The sequence below is a fragment of the Nicotiana tabacum genome, chromosome 22, assembly GCF_000715075.1.
Source record: "Nicotiana tabacum cultivar K326 chromosome 22, ASM71507v2, whole genome shotgun sequence".
NCBI classification, from domain to species: Eukaryota; Viridiplantae; Streptophyta; class Magnoliopsida; order Solanales; family Solanaceae; genus Nicotiana; species Nicotiana tabacum.
In genome coordinates this window covers 197,632,554-197,646,314 of record NC_134101.1, presented here as the reverse complement: position 1 = coordinate 197,646,314, position 13,761 = coordinate 197,632,554, and the positions used below count along the sequence as shown (strand labels likewise).

The 13,761-nt window shown below is 36.8% G+C and overlaps 1 long non-coding RNA gene across 1 annotated transcript; it reads left to right on the top strand.

Annotated features, from left to right (window-relative positions):
* Positions 1 to 1,972: 1,972 nt before the first annotated feature.
* Positions 1,973 to 5,154, top strand: LOC107777401 (uncharacterized). The gene is made up of 2 exons (XR_001646186.2): positions 1,973 to 2,649; positions 4,915 to 5,154. It is a non-coding gene; the product is annotated as an uncharacterized LOC107777401 (long non-coding RNA).
* Positions 5,155 to 13,761: the final 8,607 nt, after the last annotated feature.

Here is a 13,761-nt window from a genome sequence, read left to right as displayed (position 1 = left end):
AGCGCCCCCGGCAAAAGGGACGTTAGTGCCATCGAATAGCACTAGTATATTTAACTAAACACCATCTCATTAGAAAGAACAACCATACAAGAATAAAGAAATCATAAGGATTCAACAAAAGCTTTAAACAATCACCACATCATCAAATAAAAGGAATCACATAGCTTTTACATAATTTCATAGCTTTAGTTTGGGGCATTTAATACTGTTCATCATCATTGACAATACCACCGCTTTCTTGAGCGGAGTCCGATCGCGACCCGATCGGCTAGGTTGCCTCATTTGAGACATGTACCTCAATCACAATCTCATTCTCACTTTCCGGAATTCAAATATCAGCACAATACCACCATGTGTGCGGCATGGCATCCGATCACGGCCCGATCGGCTAGTCCGCCTTACCAAGGCATTGTTCCTTTCTCATTAATCATCTCATTTCAATATTTATTTCACATGTATCAATTCATAGGCACTTAGGGCTACAATTATCACACCATATTTGACACTAGGCCACATTTCATAACTCACATTCCACATCACTTTCACTTTCAACATCAAACTTGCAATTTAAGATAATGTAAACATACAAGAGCAATTCAAGTTGTAAGCATAGAGAGAGATTCACATGATTTGGCATAATAATCACAATTTAAGCTTGACTTGAAATCTTGGCAATTTAGCATATAGTCCACATTCTTCAAGAATAGCATATTGAACATATTGGGACACACTTTTCATATATATTCTTGCAACACTAATTCCTTTGAAATAACAAATACTATGTCAATCAAATTCCGGACTTACAATTTTACATGGACACCATGGGAGCTCAATTTCTAAGAAGAGGGGGTTTTAGCCATACATACCTTGTTTAAGCTTTCCTTAAGTATCTACAATCCACCAACATCTCTAGCAATAAAAATCTATAAGAAGATAGCGGAAATCGATTAATAATTAGAAAGATTACCCATGGTGTAACTCTCTTAGGAATGTCATCAAACACCTAACATGTGAAGTAGTCTACAAGGTCTGAAAATGGAAATTCCTTCCTCCCTCAACCAATTTTAACAAGAACTAACCAAATTAGTTCTTTAATATCACATACTACGAATTTGTCCCACATGCATGGCCTATTTCTAATTCCCACAATATATTTTAACCCTTAACCTCTTACATGAAATCTTGGAAGAAGGACTTTATCCGGATGGAGGACAATCAAGTGGTTATCTTCCTTGATTCTTGAAAGCTTGAGCAAGATTTGGGTGATTATGAAGCTAGGCTCCTTTTCTCTCTTTCTCTCTCTATATGCTCTCAACTCTCTCTAAAATCAGTAGAAAATGATCCCAAATGAAACCCCAAAGCCTATATATTAAAATGGGTTCGGGTTATAAAAATAGAAAAAATAAGCCTTCAAAATCAGGTCTACAGTCGCATAATGGACCGCAAAACAAGAATGTGGGTCGCAAAATGCATCGCGAAATTGGTACCCAAAACTGGGCTATACTGGTCCAATTTGCGACCAGACTTGCGATCCCAGATCAATTATGCGGACCGCATAATGGTTTCGCGATCGTAGAACTGACACGGGATCGCATTTTTTCAGCCTTTGGTAATTTGATCATAACTTTGTGTAGGAATGTCCAAATAACAAACCGTTTGAAGCGTTGGAAACTAGACTAGAAGACCTTTCATATAATATATTTTTCATCATATAAAACCTTATATATGTTTAGATATGGTAGTTCAAAGTATGGACTTGTGCAAACTCATTTGCAATTTTAGCCCATTATGAAATTTTCCGATTTCTCTTAGACTTAGGCCCCTCCTTGGACCCCACATTACTTATTATATGACTTATACACTTATTTATTAAATCCAATTGATGTCTATTATGTTAACAGCACATAATATTATAATTAGCCTACATGGCACCATTTTGGGGCCTTACATATAGCCCATTTTAAGCCTTCAAAATCATACCTTTCAATTTTGATCGTATACAATCCTTGTCCTTATTATTGCTCGTGACCGCGCCCTTCTCTTCTCTCCATCAGATTGCCAACCTAGTCACTATCTTGTGTTTGAACCATGTGCACCAAATTTTTCTAGTGCTTCTTTTTGTGACAAAACCTCATTGGTTAACTTGGAATCCATTCGGTCTAAGCTTACTTTCCTACTTATTAGAAGAAGGAACAAAGGCACCTCTCCGTCAACGTGTGTGTTTCCTTAAATTTTTCTAATTTGTTTAGGGGTATTTTTGTAATTTCATTAATTTACAGCTCAACCTTATAGTTGCTGACTCTTTCTGCCGTTGCCAGCACGTGGACTCCCAATTCCTCAAAGCTAAAAACTCATTCAATAGAACTTGTTAGAAGCACCCACTTCCAGGTTGAGCATTAATTGCCCCAAAATCCATCAGGCCTCACCTAATAATTTAACGAAATTAGAGCAGTTAGCCTTTTCTGATTCACATCTATCATAAAGAGCAGGTTTATTCCAATTACTCCAGCATTTTATTTTATTTATGCTTTCTGTTCAACTTTTTCTTCTTCTGCAAAAAGATCAGATCTTTGGGGTTTTGGCTTGATCAGCGATCTTTTCTTCAATTTAGTCTTAAGATCCATTTCAGAAAGGTGAAAATAAGCTGAGGTTGGATTTTGATTCGTTCTCTGTTTTTATTAATTTATTTTGGATTTCTTATGTGAATTCTAAGTTCTCTTTATTTTATTTTTTCTGCTATTCTACTTTCTTTAAAAGATTGTTAGAAGTTCATTAACATATCTGCTTGTCGGAGGGCAATTTCGTCTTTACAGTGTTATTGTGCTATGAACAAATCTTGTGGTATCCCTGTACCAATGAATTTGAATAGGTAATTTCGCAAGCTAACCTGATAATCACCACTTAATTCTCTGCAATACCAAGATTTTCCTCCGCATCTCCGTCGTCTCTTTGTTTTGATTCTCTTGGCTTCTCCGCTGATTTCTATCTTTTTCATGTTGCACATCAATTTCTGTTATATATTTCAGGATAGTTTAACAGGAGATTGTGGTTTTTATTGTATTTTTGCAATTCTATATTTGCTCAAGATAATAACATGATTAAAAGATTAGTTTTACTGTGTTGTTTCTTTTCCTTCATAGGGGTGTCTCTTGTGTTTTGTTTCAGGGTTCTTGTTGGGTTGTTCGAATATTCATTATAATTTTATCTTGTTGTTCGAATATTCATTATAATTTTATCTTAAATTTTTGTGAAATTCAAAAAACTGCTTAAGAAGAAATCGGGGTTTCCGCGTATTTGAAGGTTTTATCATTTTTAAAAATTGGGGCTTTCATAATGGATGATCCTGTAACTTTCTTGGATTTGACTTTTGAGCTACACTTTTAATGGGCTTCTGGTTTATTTTAATTTTTCCCTGTATTTACATGAAAAAAGATGACTTAGTCCTTCATTGTTTGGAAGTTTTGTATTATCACTTCTTATTTCTCATGCCGAATTTTACCTTCACAAGCTATGAGATTTCAAGTTCCTTCAATTGAGATTGGCTTTACTATCATGTAAATAATATAAGAGAAAAGAACACCTACGGTGAATACTATTTCTAAACTGCGTAAATTGTGCTAAGCCGTAGTAGTTATAGTATTATTGTCCAATTAATTAATCCGCCAGTTGATGTGTATAATTGTAGTCCGGAGGAGACGATACACATTTCTGTTTTTAGAGCAAGAATTAGAGTTATTGCTATAACTACACTTGCGATAAAGAAGTCACTTCTACACTTTTATCACCGGAAGAGATAACATTTTCTATTTTACACAACCAACTCTTTTGAAAACAACTAATGAATTTTATTTTATTCTGTTCGGACACTATTATTCGTCCATTGGTCGAGCAGGATTTTCAAAGCTTGCAGCAATTATTTCCTGAAATTTTTTGTTTTGATTTACTGTCCGAATAATTACTGTGCATGTATTTAGTTACATGTTTAACTTGCATTTTAAAGTTGCTTAGTTATGTATATATAATTATTTTCTCTCTGTGTTGCTGAAGTTGGACTGACTCAATAAATTTCTTGAGCACGTGTCCTTATTTGGACAACGTACTCTTCATTTCTTAAAAGTATCTTGAATAGGTAACTAGCTTGTGCTAAACTATTTTGTATACACTAGTTACTTACAGGACTGCAAAAAATATTGTTAATTGGAGAGCGAATTTTGAAGTATAAAATTAACTCTGCTGAATTTGAAACATCGAATGGGGTTCTTTACCTACTTTCCAAGCTCAGTGATTTCTTAATGGCCAGAAATAAACTTAGTTGGTATTTTTATTTTCAGATAGTGTTCCGACTTGCTAGAAATTAGACTGTGGCATAAGATACTGAAGATGCTATTTGTACCTATCTTCTTTCCATTTGTATTGTAGAAAAACATTAGATGACAATTGTTAAGTGGTCTTGATGGTTTCATTTAGCAAACAAATGTTTTGCATAAGTCGCATGATTAGTGCAAGTTATGGAAAAATTGACTTTATTGAGAAAGTTCGATTAGTAAAGTTTATTCCTTTGACACAAAGATACAAACTAGTCAACTAAAAGGTCTTGTACATATCAGAATTCCATGCTTTTTTTGAGAAGATATGACTTACATATGAAATTTTAATGGAAGTGGCATATATTTACTTAATCTTGGTAAACCTTCTTGAGATAGGGTTTTACCAAGTTCACTTAAGTTATCAAATGTAAATATGTATGCTCCTACAGTCATTACCAATACGTCTATGTATATCAGTTACGCTATTCATCTACTAATATTTTTAGAAAGTTTCACTTGATTCTGCTTCAACAATGTAAAAGTCATCATGAATATTTTCATGGATCCTCCTTTTAACTCTGTCTTCTACCTTGTGCATATCAACCAGGCTATTATTATTGAAGTCGGACATTCTAGGCAAGTTCGTTTTGATTTTGGATGCGGTACATTGGAATCCTGAAGCACCATCACGAACGTTATTGGACGTCCGCCTGCGACACACGATCTTCCTTTCTGATGAATTAGTTCACAACACAGCTCAGCACGATCTACTTTTTGACGAACTTATATGATGTTGGAAACTGAATTTTAGAAGACAAAGAATAAAAAACTTTATACGCTTTGCTTTTGGGTCTTTGCAGATATTATCACATGTACTTTTATTTACAATAGTATTATTTATATCTCTCTTTAGTACTTCCAAAAATAATAATGAAATAATCAAAAAATTTGTGAGACATCTTGACAAGTGAATGGCGAAATATTATAGTGAGAATCAGAAGTACACAATATAAACAATGTAGATTTTTTTAAGTTGGGCCCGGGCGAAGTCCGGGCTACCCCTACTAGTATTCTAAATATGTCAACAATTAACATAGTAATACTCATCCACAATTTAAAATAACAATATTACTCGCGTATAACGCATTTGAAAACACAATAAAATATCATGACCATAATACTTAATATATCTGTGTATTACAACAAAGCATGTGGGGCTCTATAACTTCAAAATCAATATCTTATAATAAAGCTTTAGATAATACAATATTAACAGCAACTAAGCCTCCGTACTAAAAAAGTTATGCCGGTTATATGAATCTTTGCTAACCATGTTTTTACATTTAAATTCATTTATTTGGTAAAATCTTGAAAAATTTAGAAAGTAACAACAATAAAATCCAAAAACAAAAGCATAATTAGTTGTAACCAAGAAGGCATCGAAATTATTACTAATTATATTAATGAGTAAATAAAAGAGAAATAAAATATATGATTTACCATTAAAGACAAGGACGTAAGTGCCAGGTTGGAACAAATTGAAATGTGGTTTTGAACATTTTGCCTCAAATAATTCTTAGAGAAAGCCAAGCACAGGAACATGAGCGCCACCCAAATCACATGCTTCCGCGGGAATTGTGGAGAAATCTTTATCTCACTTCTATTTTTGGGACCACATGCCACCAACCCTTGAGAGGAGGATATCTCTTTAATTATTAACCGTTATTCTTTCCCAACTGGACAATTACCCACACTTTATTAATTTACTTACTATACTTGTGATGATTAAGCCCTAACACAAATTATAGAGAAAAGACTATTCCAAAAGAAAAATAAATTGCAAGGCATGTTAGTTTCTAAGAAAAAGGAGAAAATATAAAAAGAGGTCAAATAATCAGCTAAATGTAACTTTTGGAAGGATCTTTATATGAAAAAAATAATATTTTGGGTTTGAAATTTTGGTTCTTTAATAGTCAATGGTGTGAGCACGTGATTTTAGTTTTCGCGACAATCACTCCAAAAGAAATAAAAATAATAGCAATTGGTCTTGCTGTACAGTTTTTTTTTGGATTTTTACGTGGCATTTTTGTTAGTTATTTGTGATCTTGTTCATTTTTATTTTATCAAACACAAAAATGTGTGTCGTGTGTAGTTGAACCATAATCCGGTTATTAAAAGAAAAATCACAAAATATGCATCTTTTGCCCTGTTTTTTTTGCCTTGGTTTGATTTTACCTATTTTTAATATTTTAATATGTGTGTAATAATTGCTTTAAGTGTTAATTAATGAGGTTTAATTTTGTTTAATTGGGGTTTTGTGTTTTAAAATCAGAAATGAAAGACAAGGGTGCAATTTGGTTTAAAATAGATTTGGGCTGGTTTCCTATTTAAAAATCTGAGGCCCAAAAAAGCAGCCCAAGAACCCGGCGGCAAGGACGCCGGTGACCACCACCTTAACACCATAGGACCGCCTCACCACCCTGAACATAGATTTGTTGTCCTTTTGCCTCGAATCAAACCCTAGGTTCTCGAATCTTCATTTGAAGATTCGAGCAAAACTCGATCTACACCAAACCACCCCAGGTTCATACCGGGCACTCCCCTGATCTCCCTCGTGACCAAACCATGCTCGGTTTGGTCCGAATCCAACCAGGGAAACACAAATAACAAATCTGCCCCTTAGGAACCCTAGGAACCCTGAGCCAATCTGTGTCCGTTTGAACTAAATGATTAGGGTCTAATGGACCTTAATCGAAGTGTTCTCAGTAGAGAACACTTCGATTAAAGTCCGTTCAACCCCAAGAAAGGTCGATTCAAATCCGAGCTAAGGCTTTCTGATTTTTCAAGGCTTTAAGGTAATTTTTGTTTTCTTTTTCTTTATCAGTTCATCTTGTCTGTTGTAATTGAATGTCTGTTCATATGTCCAAATGTTTTGTTTAATTTATGTTTTGAATTTTTGTCGACTGTGTTGTCCACCTTGCCCTGACCTCTGTATTTAGTCAAGTTTCTCTTCATTTATTGATCGTGTGTATGTGTGTAAGTTGTACAATCAATTGAATTTAAATTTGGTTGATTAATTAGCCCCAGTACAACCTTGTTCAGTTAGTCCAATTTGAATCACACGTTGATACTTTCAGATTTCTGATCATTGGATTCGATTATATGTGTTACAACTAGTATAGTCGAGTCGATATACGTCGCCAATTAGTTTAGCTTTGAATGATAATAATCTGATTCATGTTATGGTTTTTGTGTGAGGTTCTGTCTGAATCCAACTGGGAACTAAGTATAGCTGTTTGTGGATTTGAATTAGAAACATTTATAGTTTAGTTTGTGGGTTTCAGTTCAGCTTGAGTTCTGAATTGATAGCATGTGCACTATAGTGCTTTAATAATTAGAGCAAATGGGATAGCATGGGCTGTCAGGCCACTTTCAGGCTGCCCATACCTTGGTTTTAATTTAAATAAGATGATAAAGGGCTGTTAGGGAATCTCATGGGAAGGGTTCTACTTTTAAAAGATGAGTGAAAAAACAGCAGGCCACATGGAAGGGGATCTGAATAGGTTTTACAGACTGTAAAGGGCCTGGTACTAGGCTATAAAAGAGAGGGAGGCATAGAGAAATACACATATATACACTGGGAGGGACACAGACAAAACACATACAGACACATACACAGAGAGAGACCACAAAAACAGGCATATACAGATATACATTGAGAGAGGATATATACAGGAGAGAGATAGAGAGCAAGAGATAGAAAACATACAGATAAAATCAGAAATTGTTCTTCCTATTGTTGTTTGGATTTCACTTGTCTCAACCTGTTTGATCAATACTGATTCTTCCAAGACCTAACTGAAGTTACTGGTTGTGTGTTGCATTAGTTTATTCCTGGATTTGGTCTGTTTGAGTTCTGATCCTACGCTACTGGTTATTGCTGTATTTGCTACTTTTTCCATCGGCTATAACTGCATTCTGCACTGGAACTTGTTCTGTTGTTACTTGTTTGTCATTGCTGCTGTGTTGCTTTGTTGTTGCTGCTATCTTGTTGCTGCTGCTGTTGATTTTCCCTATCTTCTTCCTCTTCTCCTTTGCATTTTCAGCATCTCAGGTACACATTTCGAGTCCCACATTGGTGTAACTGATGTAACGATGAAAAACATGAATTGAAAGATCTGAAGGAATTATGATCATTCTGTTGTTTTACTTACAGTTTTTTTTATAAATATTGTTAAATTGTGTAAATTTTAGTTTGTAGTTCAATAGAGAATACTTTAGTAAGTTTGTACTTAATTGAAGCTTATGCTGATCTAAAATCGCGATATGTGATTCATTTAAGTGGTATACAGGATGTAACTATAAATCATAGAATATGCAACCATTTAGTATAATTGTTAATTCAAACTCGTTCTCTAGCATGCTTTGAATATGTAGGGTGGATGGCTTTCAAATCTCAAATACAATACAGTTTTACATTCTCGAGTTTCAACTTCGTCAGGCAGTATGTAGGATCATGTTCAATCCCATTAGTAACATTCTGGTAGTTTAACTCCCTTAATCTAGTTTAAATAAGTTTAGTTAAATTCAACTCAAGAAATGTTTGGAGTAAGTGTAGCGTTTCATGAGCTTGTACGTAATTTTTATCAAATTAAAAGCATGTTCTACGAGGTATAGCATCCTTCATCACGTAAACAACTAATCAGATGATTAACAGGAATCCGGAGTGGGCCAAAGCATGCAATTGAATTAAGCACGTATCCTTTTTCTTCTGTTTTTTTTAGAGACAAACATAATAGAAATGTAGTCACTTTAGGATATCCCTTTTAAAAAATAATGAGACGAGCCTCGTCAAATAAAGATGCACGTTGCGGGGCCCTCAATAATTGATAATAGTAAATACTTAGAATCTGGGAGGGACTGTTTAGTGAATTTCACGGTCTTTCCCCAAAAAAAATAATAACGCGTTAGACTTTTTAGGCGCGAATTAATTAAATTACATTCTTAAATTCGGGTGCGCATTTATGTGACCCAAATTCAAATCTCAACGGAGTCGAAATGTGTTAACAACCACGGGCGCATTGATTGTGACGTGGTTCGAGATGCATTTTCACGACGTTGCAATTCTATAAAAATAAATGATAATAAAAGTGGTTTTAAATTCAATAAAAGCACATAAGTCACAACATGCACTTAAATCAGATATTTAGCCATTATAACAATTTAAGCGACCGTGCTAGAACCACGGGATTCGAGGGTGCCTAACACCTTCCCTCGGGTCAACAGAATTCCTTACTTAGAATTTTTGGTTCGCAGACTTCATTTGGAAAAGTCGAAAATTTCCTCGATTTAGGATTCAAGATAAACCGGTGACTTGGGACACCAAAAACCAAACCTTTCCCAAATGGCGACTCTGAGTTAAATAAATAATCTCATTTCGAATATTGTCACTTAAATTGGAAAAACTCTCCTCGCGCATCTATCCCTCGGGGTAGGCGCGCAAAAAGGAGGTGTGACAGCTCTGGCGACTCCGCTGGGGATTTAAACCCAGAACCTCTAGTTCAGGGTTCAAGAATTCGAGCTTAGAATAATTGTTATATTTGGCTTTATTATCTGATCTTTATTACATGTTTTGGCATAACGTGCTAAATGTTGTCTTTTACCGCTTTGATATTATCTGAACTGTATATAAACTGTGCCGAAACCCTTCTCTTCTTACCTCCGGGGAGACGCTCGTTGGTCGAGACTCCCTATTCTGTTAGTGTCAATACCTGAAATAAGAAAGAGGACGGATAAGTTACGAAGCCGGATGGCCTTTTGGTTCCCGGTAAGTTGCCCCCTCCTCGACTCGAGTTGTCCGCTCGGGTACACAGTCTAGAACATATACCCAGGTTATAAACCTAGTATAACGAAACCTCATGTCGGATCCCTAGTAGGAACGATTATCTGCATCATGTTGCATTTGACATAGGGGACTCAACACAGGGGTTGGGTCTGTCTAGGACAGACAACCTGAAATGAAAAGATTGTCCTGCTGCATCTCGTTTGTTTTGCGCATCTATTTGCTTCGGATCTGCATGCTGACCGGTTTCCGAAAAATTTTCAAAAAAAAAAAAGAATAGCAGGGTAGGGAGATGATTACTTATTTTTGGAAAAATAAAACCAATGTCCAAGTAATATCAAAACCTCACCGGAATTTTCTTAAAAAAAAAAGTGAAAAAGAAAAATGAAAACAAAGTTTGTCTTTTAGTTTGATTTATACCTTTTAATCGCTTTCAAAATCCAAAATATATATAATTTTTTTAAAAAAAAAATTCATTTGTAGTATCTCTTTAAAAGATTTTCGAAATTTCAAAAAAAAATGAAAAAAAAGAAGTTTAAAATGCATAAATATTTCCTTAGTCTCTTTTCAAAAAAAATAAAAATAAAAATATATATTCCTCTTTTTCTTTAAAAGATTTTATTTGTTTCCCCTATTTTTGATCAGCCCGAACTACGCCGGTTTGATTCTCATAGGGTGTGAGATACGTAGGCAACTCTCATCGGGTCCAACCTCCCATTTTGCAAAAAAAAAATAATAAAAAATCTTGAAAAAAAAAGAGATCTAGAGTCTAATAAAAGTTTTTTATTTGGCGTAATCACCCTAATAAATGTGCAGGATGAGCACGATACAAAACGAACCTTTTTCAATAATGACCAAGATTCCTTTTGAGTTGCGATTATGGTGGAACGACTTAGGCAAGGAGGGGCAAGACAAAGTAAGGAAATATCTGAAAGATTTCCTGGATTTACTAGACGTTCAGCCTCGGGGTGATATTATCAGATCATTGGTCACTTGTTGGGATTCAGCACACAACGTATTTCATTTCTCGGACTTTGAGCTCACTCCGACATTGGAAGAAATAGCGGGATACATCGGAGGTGATGAAGCTCCGTTAAGGTTCAAATACTTGATTGCACCTAGGGCCGTCACGGTACACCGGTTTCTGGATTTCCTAAAAATACCTCGAACGTTCCACCATCCAGATCTTGCCAAAGGATTCTGCAGTCTCCACCTCATATATACTAGATACGGCCACGTGGGCGGATTCAATAAGCCGGATTTCAAATTATGCAGTAGAGGCAACCGACAAAAGTGGGACGAACACAGGCTGTTAGCTTTTATGACAGCCTTTCTGGGTCTTATAGTGTTCCCAAGGAAAGACGGAAACATTGATCTAAAAGTAACTGGGGTCGTCAGTACTTTGCTCACCCAAGATAAAAGTACTCTGGCGCCTATGATTATGGCTGACATTTTCCGGGCTCTCACTGCTTGTCGAGCCAGGGGCGACTTTTTCGAAGGATGTAACCTACTGTTGCAAATGTGGATGACCGATCATTTATGCCACCGCTCCTCGCTCTTGGGTTACGGTTCTCCCGAGAAAACTTGTATTGGAGAATTCTACACAAGAATCAAAGGGTTCAATCTACCCGAGGGAGTCACAGCATGGACCTCATTTCTCCGAACTCTCACTGCCAACCAAATCCAGTGGACGCTCGGATGGTCACCCGTTGAGGAAATCATATACATGCCGGCAACCAGGCCCCACTTTCTATTGATGGGACTTAAAAGCATCCAACCCTATGCACCATATCGGGTTTTGAGGCAACTTGGGAGGTATCAAGTGGTGCCGAAAGATGAAGATCTGAGTACCCAAGTGATTGAAATCAGTCCGGACGGTCATTTCCCCGAAGAAGAAGTTCGCCAAATCTGTAGTGAGTGCCAACATCTGACAGCAAACACTTGTGTGATTGATACAGCAAAAGGGGAAGTTGCCCCGGGGTATCACGCTTGGTTTAGAGGTAACCTGTCCTGCGAAAGACCAGCTAAGAGACCTCATCTCAAAGATTTCGTAGAGTCGTCCCAAGGGCAATGGAACTGGTTAGCAAAAGAAAAGGGGTATCGGGCAGAGATCGGTGATTTGAAGCTACAAATTGACAGTCTGAAATTCAATAACAGCGTACAAATCGCGGCGGATCTAAGCGAAAAGAATAGATTGATCCAAGAGAATGAAGAACTTAAGGCCCAAATCCAAAAATTGAGATTGGCTCTTGATGAACAACCCAGAAGTCGATCAGACCAGCAGTTGATAAAAGGTTTGAAAAGAGAAGTCAGGGAATGGTGAGATGGTTTAGAAGAATCTGAAAAGGTCATGGCAGAGCTCAAGGCACAGTGGGGTACAAGAGTAGATAAGCATCGCCGATACTTGAACCAATTGAAACGCGACCACGAGAAAACTGTTGCTAAAATGAAGAGAGAGATGGCCACACTTGAGTTTAAAGCAGTTAAGCGGGCCGAGGATTTCCAATTTGAGAGCAGATACTGTTACGACCTGTTGGCCCAAATGAAGACAGAAGTGCGGCAACTGACGAATCAGCATATACAAGATTCTCAGGTTTTGAAAATGTGCAGTGATCAAATAAAACGTTTGCTCATAGAGAAGAAACAAACCAGAGATAGGATCAGGACCATTGCCCACGCCATCATCAGACGATGTCTACGGTGTGAGGACATGACCAGCATTACCGTTCTCTCAGCAGTGATGGGCTATGTCAAGCAGACCATGCATGAGCTGGAGCAACTTGAGAGGGATCTCACACCTAGGACTGCGGCAAGGCCGAACGATGCCCCGTGCGCACCAATTTTCGAAGCCTTAATGTATTCATAGGTCGAGTCTGTATCATAGCATATTTTGTCCGTCTTCTCGCATCAGGGTGCATTAGTCTGTTTGAGTCTATGTTTATTTTCAAGTTTTGTTTTTCAAAAATGTTGCTTGTAATAGATCGTTTCAGTAATAAAATGCGTGTTTCTTTTACATTCATCTGTTTTTGAACTACGTAATGATCTGATTCGCGTGGCATCGTGATACGTAGGCAATCCTCATCGGATCCGGTCACATTTCAACCACAAAAATTGAAAACAGTAACAAAAGGAGAAAGAAAAGAAAAATAAAAACATAATAAAAAGCCTAAAAAAGGGGAAGCCGGAATGACGCATGCTTTCATCGCAAACATGTAGGAATTCACTTAACTATATAGGTGCATCATGCCCCAACGTGAGATTGCCTATCTGTTATTTGTTTCGGACTAACTGTTCGTTTGTCGTTGAGTCTCTTCAGGTTTTTGGAAAAGGTGGTTGGTTTGGTGAAAGTCTGGCCTCGCACTCATACTTCACGAGGTCGAAAGGGAGTGTTCAATTACCTGTTGTTAAGTTAGGAGGCGGTGCTCACACTTACTTCACAAGGTCAAAGGGAAGTATAGAAATGTCTTCAGAAATTCCTTTGCCGACAATTCCTGTTTCCGAGGAGAGTTCGATCTCGGCCATCCTCACACCCGAGTCCGCAACCGCGGAAGAGAATACGGCTCCGCATGTTGGAAATGCTGGATGACTGGAATAATGGAAAAGAGCCACCAA